Here is a 12,410-nt window from a genome sequence, read left to right as displayed (position 1 = left end):
ACTTGACCGATTTTTATGAAAGTTTGCAAGTGTACTCGACCGGACCGTGAGTAGGTCGTTGTCTATATTTCATACCCGTGCGTCTTAAGGGGGCTTGCCACCCTTATATTTATTTCTATTTTTTCAGACAAACTCTTTTTTTTTAATTGCATATGATGTGGAACGTAAAGATACATAAAAGCCTATATTTTCACTTTTCTATCACTAAACGTTATTTTTTAATGGCCATTTAAATATTTTACATCTATATAAACAAAAGAAGGTCGTGACAGTTACCAACACATAACTCGAGAAGGACTGAATAGATTTTTATGAAATTTTCCGCGTGTATTTGACCGGACCGAGAATAGGTTGTTATGTATTTTTCATATCCGTACGTCGTAACGGGGGCTGCCCCCCTAGAATATTTTTTTATTTTTTTGATCAAACTGTTTTTTCTTAATTTTATGTGATGTGGAAGGCAAAGGTAAATACAACCCTAAATTTTCACTTTTCTCTCTTCGACCGTTATTTTTTAATAGTCATCTAAAATTTTGCATCTTATATATAAAAATCTATTGCTGTGCGTTAGTCTCGCTAAAACTCGAGAATATGTGGACCGATTTGGCTAATTTTGATGTTGAATTATTTGTGGAAGTTCATGGAAGGTTTATACGGTTTTATATTGTCATTTTATTAGCCACCAAAATTTTTACAGCTATATGTATAAAATGCTCTTTTTACAGTGTTTGTTGCCATACTCCTCCGAAACGACTTGACCGATTTTTATGAAAGTTTGCAAGTGTACTCGACCGGACCGTGAGTAGGTCGTTGTCTATATTTTATACCCGTGCGTCTTAAGGGGGCTTGCCACCCTTATATTTATTTCTATTTTTTCAGACAAACTCTTTTTTTTAATTGCATATGATGTGGAAAGTAAAGATACATACAACCCTAAATTTTCACTTTTCTATCACTAACCGTTATTTTTTAATGGCCATTTAAATATTTTTCATCTATATAAACAAAAGAAAGTCGTGACAGTTACCAACACATAACTCGAGAACGACTGAATAGATTTTTATGAAAGTTTCCACGTGTATTTGACCGGACCGAGAATAGGTTGTTATGTATTTTTCATATCCGTACGTCGTAACGGGGGCTGCCCCCCTAATATATTTTTTTATGTTTTTGGTCAAACTGTTTTTTCTTAATTTTGTGTGATGTGGAAGGCAAAGGTAAATACAACCCTAAATTTTCTCTTTTCTATCTTCGACCATTATTTTTTAATAGCCATCTAAAATTTTGCATCTTATATATAAAAATCATTTGCTGTGCGTTAGTCTCGCTAAAACTCGAGAATGGCTGGACCGATGTGGCTAATTTTGATGTTGAATTATTTGTGGAAGTTCAGGGAAGGTTTATACGGTTTTATATTGTCATTTTAGTAGCCACCAAAATTTTTACAGCTATATGTATAAAATGCTCTTTTTACACTGTTTGTTGCCATACTCCTCCGAAACGACTTGACCGATTTTTATGTGAGTTTGCAAGTATACTCGACTGGCCTGGGAGTAGGTTTTTATCTATATTTCTTATCCGTGCGTCTTAAGGGGGGTTGCCCCCCTTATATTTATTTCTATTTTTTCAGACAATCTCTTTTTTTTTAATTTCATATGATGTGGAACGTAAAGATACATACAACCCTAAATTTTCACTTTTCTATCACTAACCGTTATTTTTTAATGGCCATTTAAATATTTTACATCTATATAAACAAAAGAAAGTCGTGACAGTTACCAACACATAACTCGAGAACGACTGAATAGATTTTTATGAAATTTTCCACGTATATTCGACCGGACCGAGAATAGGTTGTTATGTATTTTTCATATCCGTACGTCGTAACGGGGGCTGCCCCCCTAATATATTTTTTTATTTTTTTGGTCAAACTGTTTTTTCTTAATTTTGTGTGATGTGGAAGGCAAAGGTAAATACAACCCTAAATTTTCTCTTTTCTATCTTCGACCATTATTTTTTAATAGCCATCTAAAATTTTGCATCTTATATATAAAAATCATTTGCTGTGCGTTAGTCTCGCTAAAACTCGAGAATGGCTGGACCGAGGTGGCTAATTTTGATGTTGAATTATTTGTGGAAGTTCAGGGAAGGTTTATACGGTTTTATATTGTCATGTGAGTAGCCACCAAAATTTTTACAGCTATATGTATAAAATGCTCTTTTTACAGTGTTTGTTGCCATACTCCTCCGAAACGACTTGACCGATTTTTATCAGAGTTTGCAGATATACTCGACCGGACTGGGAGTAGGTTTTTATCTATATTTCTTATCCGTGCGTCTTAAGGGGGGTTGCCCCCCTTATATTTATTTCTACTTTTTCAGACAAACTCTTTTTTTTTAATTTCATATGATGTGGAACGTAAAGATACATACAATTCTAAATTTTCACTTTTCTATCACTAACCGTTATTTTTTAATGGCCATTTAAATATTTTACATCTATATAAACAAAAGAAAGTCGTGACAGTTACCAACACATAACTCGAGAACGACTTGTAATAAATATTGTGATGTTAATGTATTTTTGGTCCCAATTAATTAAAACTCTATTGTTTGGATAACTTTATATTTACATCGTATAAACGGTGATTCAACCATAATTGTTTACAAATACAAATCATTACCTATACCACACATTTGTACATATCAAGTATCTAATTATAACAACTCTTGAATTTACCTATGCTGCATTTTTATACACTACCTAATATGTAAACCTCACGTATTAATTCACGGTCAGGAGTCATTGTCTTCGAGCATGGCTAATACACTACATTATATTTTGATAAAGATATTTACAACTTAATTTATATAGGTTGTCCCAACTATATTACATCTCCCTGTTTTAATGGGATTTCTCTTTCCCTTTTACAAAATGTTTATGGTTACCTAATACTATTTTGAAAAATTAAATTTCCTAACTATGCTAACTAACTGTAACATGGTACATTTCAGATCAATCGATTTTTCCCTAAACATGTATATTCTTTTTCCTATTTTACACAAAAGTTCATATTTTCCCTATACTAAAACTGGTATTTTATAACCTATTACTAGTTCACGTACTTTCACGTCGTGTCTTTTCGTCCTTTTTTTTTCCGTTCACTAATTCACTTCATCAAAACAGTGTCCACAGTGAATGAAATTGATCCTAACTTTTAAATAGTCTTTTAGTGCCTATAAGTCGTAACTAATCTAATTGTAATAAAATCTCGACTTTAATACTTCCTAAGCTAAGCTAAATATTACCTAAACTTCTATTAAATGGTATATAAAAAAAGAATTTAACGTTACTTTACTATTTCATCTTATTATTTCAGTCTTATTTTGATTTATTTATATACGCCTTACTAACTTTAAAATATTGTACCTATAATAAAAATGTAATCTCTCTAAAAACTTCTAATATTTCTCTAAAAAAACTTCTAATAACTCTCTTGTAGCTAAAATAAATATTTAATCTCTCTAAGAACTTCACTTTTTGTGTCCCTTTGCTTACTATCTACTAACACTATTGCAAGATATTGTCTATCCTTAATTCAAACACTTCCATTTTACGCGAAAATTTAACCTGAATTCATTATCTACATTTACAAATAAGTTATTTATAATTTACATTACTTTAGAGAAAAAAAATTTACAACTTTAATTCTTAGACATAATTCAATGATTAGCTACTTATTTGATATTATTCTTAATTCTGCTTTATTTTGACATTTCTGAAAAATTTTATTTTCCTTGTTCCATTTTTCCCACATATTTTAATAAAATTATTTTTTTTCTCTCTCTCTTCTTTTTGTCTGTTACTATAACTATATTTCTTCATTTTTCTCCACATAATAACACTTCTACAGTGTACATAATTCATCTTCATATAACAATCATTTGTCATTTAATCATCAATATATCATTTCATAATATAACATCATAATAATCACTTCCTTTACTTATCCCTCAATGCCTACGTTCGACTAATCAAAGTGGCTTTACTCGAGAGAAAAGTTCCAATTCTTCTACATATTCCATATAACAATCATAATACTCAATACTAGCCACGAAACCTCTACAATCTACCTTAACAGAAGCGGGTATAATATCGTTGGCTAGATCAAATTCTTTTACAAATTTCACAACCTCAATCCCTTGCTTTGAGGCCGTTGTTTATTCACGAATAATCATGAATAAAATAGGTACTCTCAAAACACAGAGTGGGTCTCTAATAAGCTTTCAAGCTTCTATAAATCATTAGTACCTTCCTAATTTGACAAGAGCAGTGAGTTTCTTATTGTCTCAAGTTGTCTCATAATATTTAGCTTATACTATTGTTAGTTCTTCTTCTTATCTGTATAGTTCTTCTCCAAATTCCTTATCTCGACGCATCAGGTCGGTTCGTTATAAATGAATCTCTTGCTTATAGCAATGTTTGTCTTAAGCTCTTATATTAACGTATGTCATCACTAATCATTATTCATTACAAAAAAATATCATTTATCACTCAAAAAATATTAATTCAGGTTCATATCATACAAAATTTAACACAAAATCGATGAACATGTACTAAATATACTCAATAAATATCAATATGTAATAAGATAACTGGCTAATAAAAATTCAAGAATAGTATACATATTCGACAAAAATTCGATAAAAATTCAAAAATAGCATATGCAAAAGTTAGATAAAAATGTTCAAAATCAGTTCATGTCTCAAAATTCGATAGAAATTTTTGAAAAAAAAATTCGATATTCCATAAAATATTCAAAAATAACCGTACTAAAAATCGAAATCGGATAGATTTTTCAAATAAATTCAATAAAAATTCAAAATTTAATAAAAATTCAATAATAGCAGATATAATAAACTTCTATAAAAATATTCAATTCAAAAATCACTTCATGTTTCAAAATTCATAGATATTCTTAAAAAAAAATCGATACTTCATAAATTATTCAAAAATCAGCAAAGATAAATATTCAATGTTCAATAATAATATAAAACGAGGGAAGCATTTTTAATAAAGATAGACATTCTTACTTACATTTTATCACTTTGTGTTTGTTCCCTGGGTTCTCCGCATCTTCGTCCTGGTCCATCTTCGCCGTCTCCGTTTCCAATTTGTTACTGCCATCTCTGCTCCTTTCAGAAGACTTCGTCTAATCTGCAGGATCAGCCATGTATTAAATAGTGTGATGTTAATGTATTTTTGGTCCCAATTAATTAAAACTCTATTGTTTGGATAACTTTATATTTACATCGTATAAACGGTGATTCAACCATAATTGTTTACAAATACAAACCATTACCTATACCACACATTTGTACATATCAAGTATCTAATTATAACAACTCTTGAATTTACCTATGCTGCATTTTTATACACTACCTAATATGTAAACCTCACATATTAATTCACGGTCAGGAGTCATTGTCTTCGAGCATGGCTAATACACTACACTATATTTTGATAAAGATATTTACAACTTAATTTATATAGGTTGTCCCAACTATATTACAGACTGAATAGATTTTTATGAAATTTTCCACGTATATTCGACCGGACCGAGAATAGGTGGTTATGTATTTTTCATATCCGTACGTCGTAACGGGGGCTGCCCCCCTAATATATTTTTTTATTTTTTTGGTCAAACTGTTTTTTCTTAATTTTGTGTGATGTGGAAGGCAAAGGTAAATACAAACCTAAATTTTCTCTTTTCTATCTTCGACCATTATTTTTTAATAGCCATCTAAAATTTTGCATCTTATATATAAAAATCCTTTGCCGTGCGTTAGTCTCGCTAAAACTCGAGAATGGCTGGACCGATGTGGCTAATTTTGATGTTGAATTATTTGTGGAAGTTCAGGGAAGGTTTATACGGTTTTATATTGTCATGTTAGTAGCCACCAAAATTTTTACAGCTATATGTATAAAATGCTCTTTTTACAGTGTTTGTTGCCATACCCCTCCGAAACGACTTGACCGATTTTTATCAGAGTTTGCAGATATACTCGACCGGACTGGGAGTAGGTTTTTATCTATATTTCTTATCCGTGCGTCTTAAGGGGGGTTGCCCCCCTTATATTTATTTCTACTTTTTCAGACAAACTCTTTTTTTTTAATTTCATATGATGTGGAACGTAAAGATACATACAATCCTAAATTTTCACTTTTCTATCACTAACCGTTATTTTTTAATGGCCATTTAAATATTTTACATCTATATAAAAAAAAGAAAGTCGTGACAGTTACCAACACATAACTCGAGAACGACTGAATAGATTTTTATGAAATTTTCCACGTATATTCGACCGGACCGAGAATAGATTGTTATGTATTTTTCATATCCGTACGTCGTAACGGGGGCTGCCCCCCTAATATATTTTTTTATTTTTTTGGTCAAACTGTTTTTTCTTAATTTTGTGTGATGTGGAAGGCAAAGGTAAATACAACCCTAAATTTTCTCTTTTCTATCTTCGACCATTATTTTTTAATAGCCATCTAAAATTTTGCATCTTATATATAAAAATCATTTGCTGTGCGTTAGTCTCGCTAAAACTCGAGAATGGCTGGACCGATGTGGCTAATTTTGATGTTGAATTATTTGTGGAAGTTCAGGGAAGCTTTATACGGTTTTATATTGTCATGTTAGTAGCCACCAAAATTTTTACAGCTATATGTATAAAATGCTCTTTTTACAGTGTTTGTTGCCATACTCCTCCGAAACGACTTGACCGATTTTTATCAGAGTTTGCAGATATACTCAACCGGACTGGGAGTAGGTTTTTATCTATATTTCTTATCCGTGCGTCTTAAGGGGGGTTGCCCCCCTTATATTTTTTCTACTTTTTCAGACAAACTCTTTTTTTTTAATTTCATATGATGTGGAACGTAAAGATACATACAATCCTAAATTTTCACTTTTCTATCACTAACCGTTATTTTTTAATGGCCATTTAAATATTTTACATCTATATAAACAAAAGAAAGTCGTGGCAGTTACCAACATATAACTCGAGAACGACTGAATAGATTTTTATGAAATTTTCCAAGAATATTCGACCGGACCGAGAATAGGTTGTTATGTATTTTTCATATCCGTACATCGTAACGGGGACTGCACCCCTAATATATTTTTTTATTTTTTTGGTCAAACTGTTTTTTCTTAATTTTGTGTGATGTGGAAGGCAAAGGTAAATACAACCCTAAATTTTCTCTTTTCTATCTTCGACCATTATTTTTTAATAGCCATCTAAAATTTTGCATCTTATATATAAAAATCATTTGCTGTGCGTTAGTCTCGCTAAAACTCGAGAATGGCTGGACCGATGTGGCTAATTTTGATGTTGAATTATTTGTGGAAGTTCAGGGAAGGTTTATACGGTTTTATATTGTCATTTTAGTAGCCACCAAAATTTTTACAGCTATATGTATAAAATGCTCTTTTTACACTGTTTGTTGCCATACTCCTCCGAAACGACTTGACCGATTTTTATGAGAGTTTGCAAGTATACTCGACTGGCCTGGGAGTAGGTTTTTATCTATATTTCTTATCCGTGCGTCTTAAGGGAGGTTGCGCCCCTTATATTTATTTTTACTTTTTCAGACAAACTCTTTTTTTTTAATTTCATATGATGTGGAACGTAAAGATCCATACAATCCTAAATTTTCACTTTTCTATCACTAACCGTTATTTTTTAATGGCCATTTAATTATTTTACATCTATATAAACAAAAGAAAGTCGTGACAGTTACCAACACATAACTCGAGAACGACTGAATAGATTTTTATGAAATTTTCCACGTATATTCGACCGGACCGAGAATAGGTTGTTACGTATTTTTCATATCCGTACGTCGTAACGGGGGCTGCCCCCCTAATATATTTTTTATTTTTTTGGTCAAACTGTTTTTTCTTAATTTTGTGTGATGTGGAAGGCAAAGGTAAATACAACCCTAAATTTTCTCTTTTCTATCTTCGACCATTATTTTTTAATAGCCATCTAAAATTTTGCATCTTATATATAAAAATTATTTGCTGTGCGTTAGTCTCGCTAAAACTCGAGAATGGCTGGACCGATGTGGCTAATTTTGATGTTGAATTATTTGTGGAAGTTCAGGGAAGGTTTATACGGTTTTATATTGTCATGTTAGTAGCCACCAAAATTTTTACAGCTATATGTATAAAATGCTCTTTTTACAGTGTTTGTTGCCATACTCCTCCGAAACGACTTGACCGATTTTTATCAGAGTTTGCAGATATACTCGACAGGACGGGGAGTAGGTTTTTATCTATATTTCTTATCCGTGCGTCTTAAGGGGGGTTGCCCCCCTTATATTTATTTCTACTTTTTCAGACAAACTCTTTTTTTTTAATTTCATATGATGTGGAACGTAAAGACACATACAATCCTAAATTTTCACTTTTCTATCACTAACCGTTATTTTTTAATGGCCATTTAAATATTTTACATCTATATAAACAAAAGAAAGTCGTGACAGTTACCAACACATAACTCGAGAACGACTGAATAGATTTTTATGAAATTTTCCACGTATATTCGACCGGACCGAGAATAGGTTGTTATGTATTTTTCATATCCGTACGTCGTAACGGGGGCTGCCCCCCTAATATATTTTTTTATTTTTTTGGTCAAACTGTTTTTTCTTAATTTTGTGTGATGTGGAAGGCAAAGGTAAATACAACCCTAAATTTTCTCTTTTCTATCTTCGACCATTATTTTTAATAGCCATCTAAAATTTTGCATCTTATATATAAAAATCATTTGCTGTGCGTTAGTCTCGCTAAAACTCGAGAATGGCTGGACCGATGTGGCTAATTTTGATGTTGAATTATTTGTGGAAGTTCAGGGAAGGTTTATACGGTTTTATATTGTCATTTTAGTAGCCACCAAAATTTTTACAGCTATATGTATAAAATGCTCTTTTTACACTGTTTGTTGCCATACTCCTCCGAAACGACTTGACCGATTTTTATGAGAGTTTGCAAGTATACTCGACTGGCCTGGGAGTAGGTTTTTATCTATATTTCTTATCCGTGCGTCTTAAGGGGGGTTGCCCCCCTTATATTTATTTCTATTTTTTCAGACAAACTCTTTTTTTTAATTTCATATGATGTGGAACGTAAAGATACATACAACCCTAAATTTTCACTTTTCTATCACTAACCGTTATTTTTTAATGGCCATTTAAATATTTTACATCTATATAAACAAAAGAAAGTCGTGACAGTTACCAACACATAACTCGAGAACGACTGAATAGATTTTTATGAAATTTTCCACGTATATTCGACCGGACCGAGAATAGGTTGTTATGTATTTTTCATATCAGTACGTCGTAACGGGGGCTGCCCCCCTAATATATTTTTTTATTTTTTTGGTCAAACTGTTTTTTCTTAATTTTGTGTGATGTGGAAGGCAAAGGTAAATACAACCCTAAATTTTCTCTTTTCTATCTTCGACCATTATTTTTTAAAAGCCATCTAAAATTTTGCATCTTATATATAAAAATCATTTGCTGTGCGTTAGTCTCGCTAAAACTCGAGAATGGCTGGACCGATGTGGCTAATTTTGATGTTGAATTATTTGTGGAAGTTCAGGGAAGGTTTATACGGTTTTATATTGTCATGTTAGTAGCCACCAAAATTTTTACAGCTATATGTATAAAATGCTCTTTTTACAGTGTTTGTTGCCATACTCCTCCGAAACGACTTGACCGATTTTTATCAGAGTTTGCAGATATACTCGACCGGACTGGGAGTAGGTTTTTATCTATATTTCTTATCCGTGCGTCTTAAGGGGGGTTGCCCCCCTTATATTTATTTCTACTTTTTCAGACAAACTCTTTTTTTTTAATTTCATATGATGTGGAACGTAAAGATACATACAATCCTAAATTTTCACTTTTCTATCACTAACCGTTATTTTTTAATGGCCATTTAAATATTTTACATCTATATAAACAAAAGAAAGTCGTGACAGTTACCAACACATAACTCGAGAACGACTGAATAGATTTTTATGAAATTTTCCACGTATATTCGACCGGACCGAGAATAGGTTGTTATGTATTTTTCATATCCGTACGTCGTAAAGGGGGCTGCCCCCCTAATATATTTTTTATTTTTTTGGTCAAACTGTTTTTTCTTAATTTTGTGTGATGTGGAAGGCAAAGGTAAATACAACCCTAAATTTTCTCTTTTCTATCTTCGACCATTATTTTTTAATAGCCATCTAAAATTTTGCATCTTATATATAAAAATCATTTGCTGTGCGTTAGTCTCGCTAAAACTCGAGAATGGCTGGACCGATGTGGCTAATTTTGATGTTGAATTATTTGTGGAAGTTCAGGGAAGGTTTATACGGTTTTATATTGTCATTTTAGTAGCCACCAAAATTTTTACAGCTATATGTATAAAATGCTCTTTTTACACTATTTGTTGCCATACTCCTCCGAAACGACTTGACCGATTTTTATGAGAGTTTGCAAGTATACTCGACTGGCCTGGGAGTAGGTTTTTATCTATATTTCTTATCCGTGCGTCTTAAGGGGGGTTGCCCCCCTTATTTCTATTTTTTCAGACAAACTCTTTTTTTTAATTTCATATGATGTGGAACGTAAAGATACATACAACCCTAAATTTTCACTTTTCTATCACTAACCGTTATTTTTTAATGGCCATTTAAATATTTTACATCTATATAAACAAAAGAAAGTCGTGACAGTTACCAACACATAACTCGAGAACGACTGAATAGATTTTTATGAAATTTTCCACGTATATTCGACCGGACCGAGAATAGGTTGTTATGTATTTTTCATATCAGTACGTCGTAACGGGGGCTGCCCCCCTAATATATTTTTTTATTTTTTTGGTCAAACTGTTTTTTCTTAATTTTGTGTGATGTGGAAGGCAAAGGTAAATACAACCCTAAATTTTCTCTTTTCTATCTTCGACCATTATTTTTTAATAACTATCTAAAATTTTGCATCTTATATATAAAAATCATTTGCTGTGCGTTAGTCTCGCTAAAACTCGAGAATGGCTGGACCGATGTGGCTAATTTTGATGTTGAATTATTTGTGGAAGTTCAGGGAAGGTTTATACGGTTTTATATTGTCATGTTAGTAGCCACCAAAATTTTTACAGCTATATGTATAAAATGCTCTTTTTACAGTGTTTGTTGCCATACTCCTCCGAAACGACTTGACCGATTTTTATCAGAGTTTGCAGATATACTCGACCGGACTGGGAGTAGGTTTTTATCTATATTTCTTATCCGTGCGTCTTAAGGGGGGTTGCCCCCCTTATATTTATTTCTACTTTTTCAGACAAACTCTTTTTTTTTTTAATTTCATATGATGTGGAACGTAAAGATACATACAATCCTAAATTTTCACTTTTCTATCACTAACCGTTATTTTTTAATGGCCATTTAAATATTTTACATCTATATAAACAAAAGAAAGTCGTGACAGTTACCAACACATAACTCGAGAACGACTGAATAGATTTTTATGAAATTTTCCACGTATATTCGACCGGACCGAGAATAGGTTGTTATGTATTTTTCATATCCGTACGTCGTAACGGGGGCTGCCCCCCTAATATATTTTTTTATTTTTTTGGTCAAACTGTTTTTTCTTAATTTTGTGTGATGTGGAAGGCAAAGGTAAATACAACCCTAAATTTTCTCTTTTCTATCTTCGACCATTATTTTTTAAAAGCCATCTAAAATTTTGCATCTTATATATAAAAATCATTTGCTGTGCGTTAGTCTCGCTAAAACTCGAGAATGGCTGGACCGATGTGGCTAATTTTGATGTTGAATTATTTGTGGAAGTTCAGGGAAGGTTTATACGGTTTTATATTGTCATTTTAGTAGCCACCAAAATTTTTACAGCTATATGTATAAAATGCTCTTTTTACACTGTTTGTTGCCATACTCCTCCGAAACGACTTGACCGATTTTTATGAGAGTTTGCAAATATACTCGACCGGACTGGGAGTAGGTTTATGTCTATATTTCATACCTCTAGATCATAAGGGGGTTGCGTGTGACGTCATAACTCTCACAATAATGACGTGAAAAATACGAATATAAGTAGGTGTACTCCTTGCGAATTCCGAACAGAACCTTACTAAAATTTTTTTTCTAGCTCAATCGGTGTCCAAAATACAATATCTTAAGCCTTAGAAATATTCTGAGGACAGAAGAAGAACGAGCAACAAATTTCATCGAAGAAAAGTGCAACTGTTTAACTTTTGGACTTAATTTGGGCAAAATATGGATTTCATAATTTTTCGAAACTTTCAAAAAATATCTCTACC

The 12,410-nt window shown here is 32.1% G+C and overlaps 1 long non-coding RNA gene across 3 annotated transcripts; it reads left to right on the top strand.

Moving 5' to 3' along the window:
- The first annotated feature begins 957 nt into the window (after nucleotides 1-957).
- LOC126889342 (uncharacterized) lies at nucleotides 958-12,147 on the top strand. Of its 3 annotated transcripts, none has more exons than XR_007699999.1 (3): nucleotides 958-1,969; nucleotides 7,249-7,429; nucleotides 11,179-12,147. It is a non-coding gene; the product is annotated as an uncharacterized LOC126889342 (long non-coding RNA). The 3 variants fall into 3 exon arrangements; XR_007699997.1 differs by lacking the exon at nucleotides 11,179-12,147 and adding an exon at nucleotides 9,683-10,163; XR_007699998.1 differs by lacking the exon at nucleotides 11,179-12,147 and adding an exon at nucleotides 9,842-10,163 and having other exon boundaries at nucleotides 7,249-7,588.
- The last annotated feature ends 263 nt before the right edge of the window (nucleotides 12,148-12,410 follow it).

Source organism: Diabrotica virgifera, chromosome 8 (assembly GCF_917563875.1).
Source record: "Diabrotica virgifera virgifera chromosome 8, PGI_DIABVI_V3a".
In the NCBI taxonomy this organism is placed as follows: domain Eukaryota; kingdom Metazoa; phylum Arthropoda; class Insecta; order Coleoptera; family Chrysomelidae; genus Diabrotica; species Diabrotica virgifera.
Note: the sequence above shows the minus strand (reverse complement) of the source record. Positions and strands in the feature narration are given on the sequence as shown.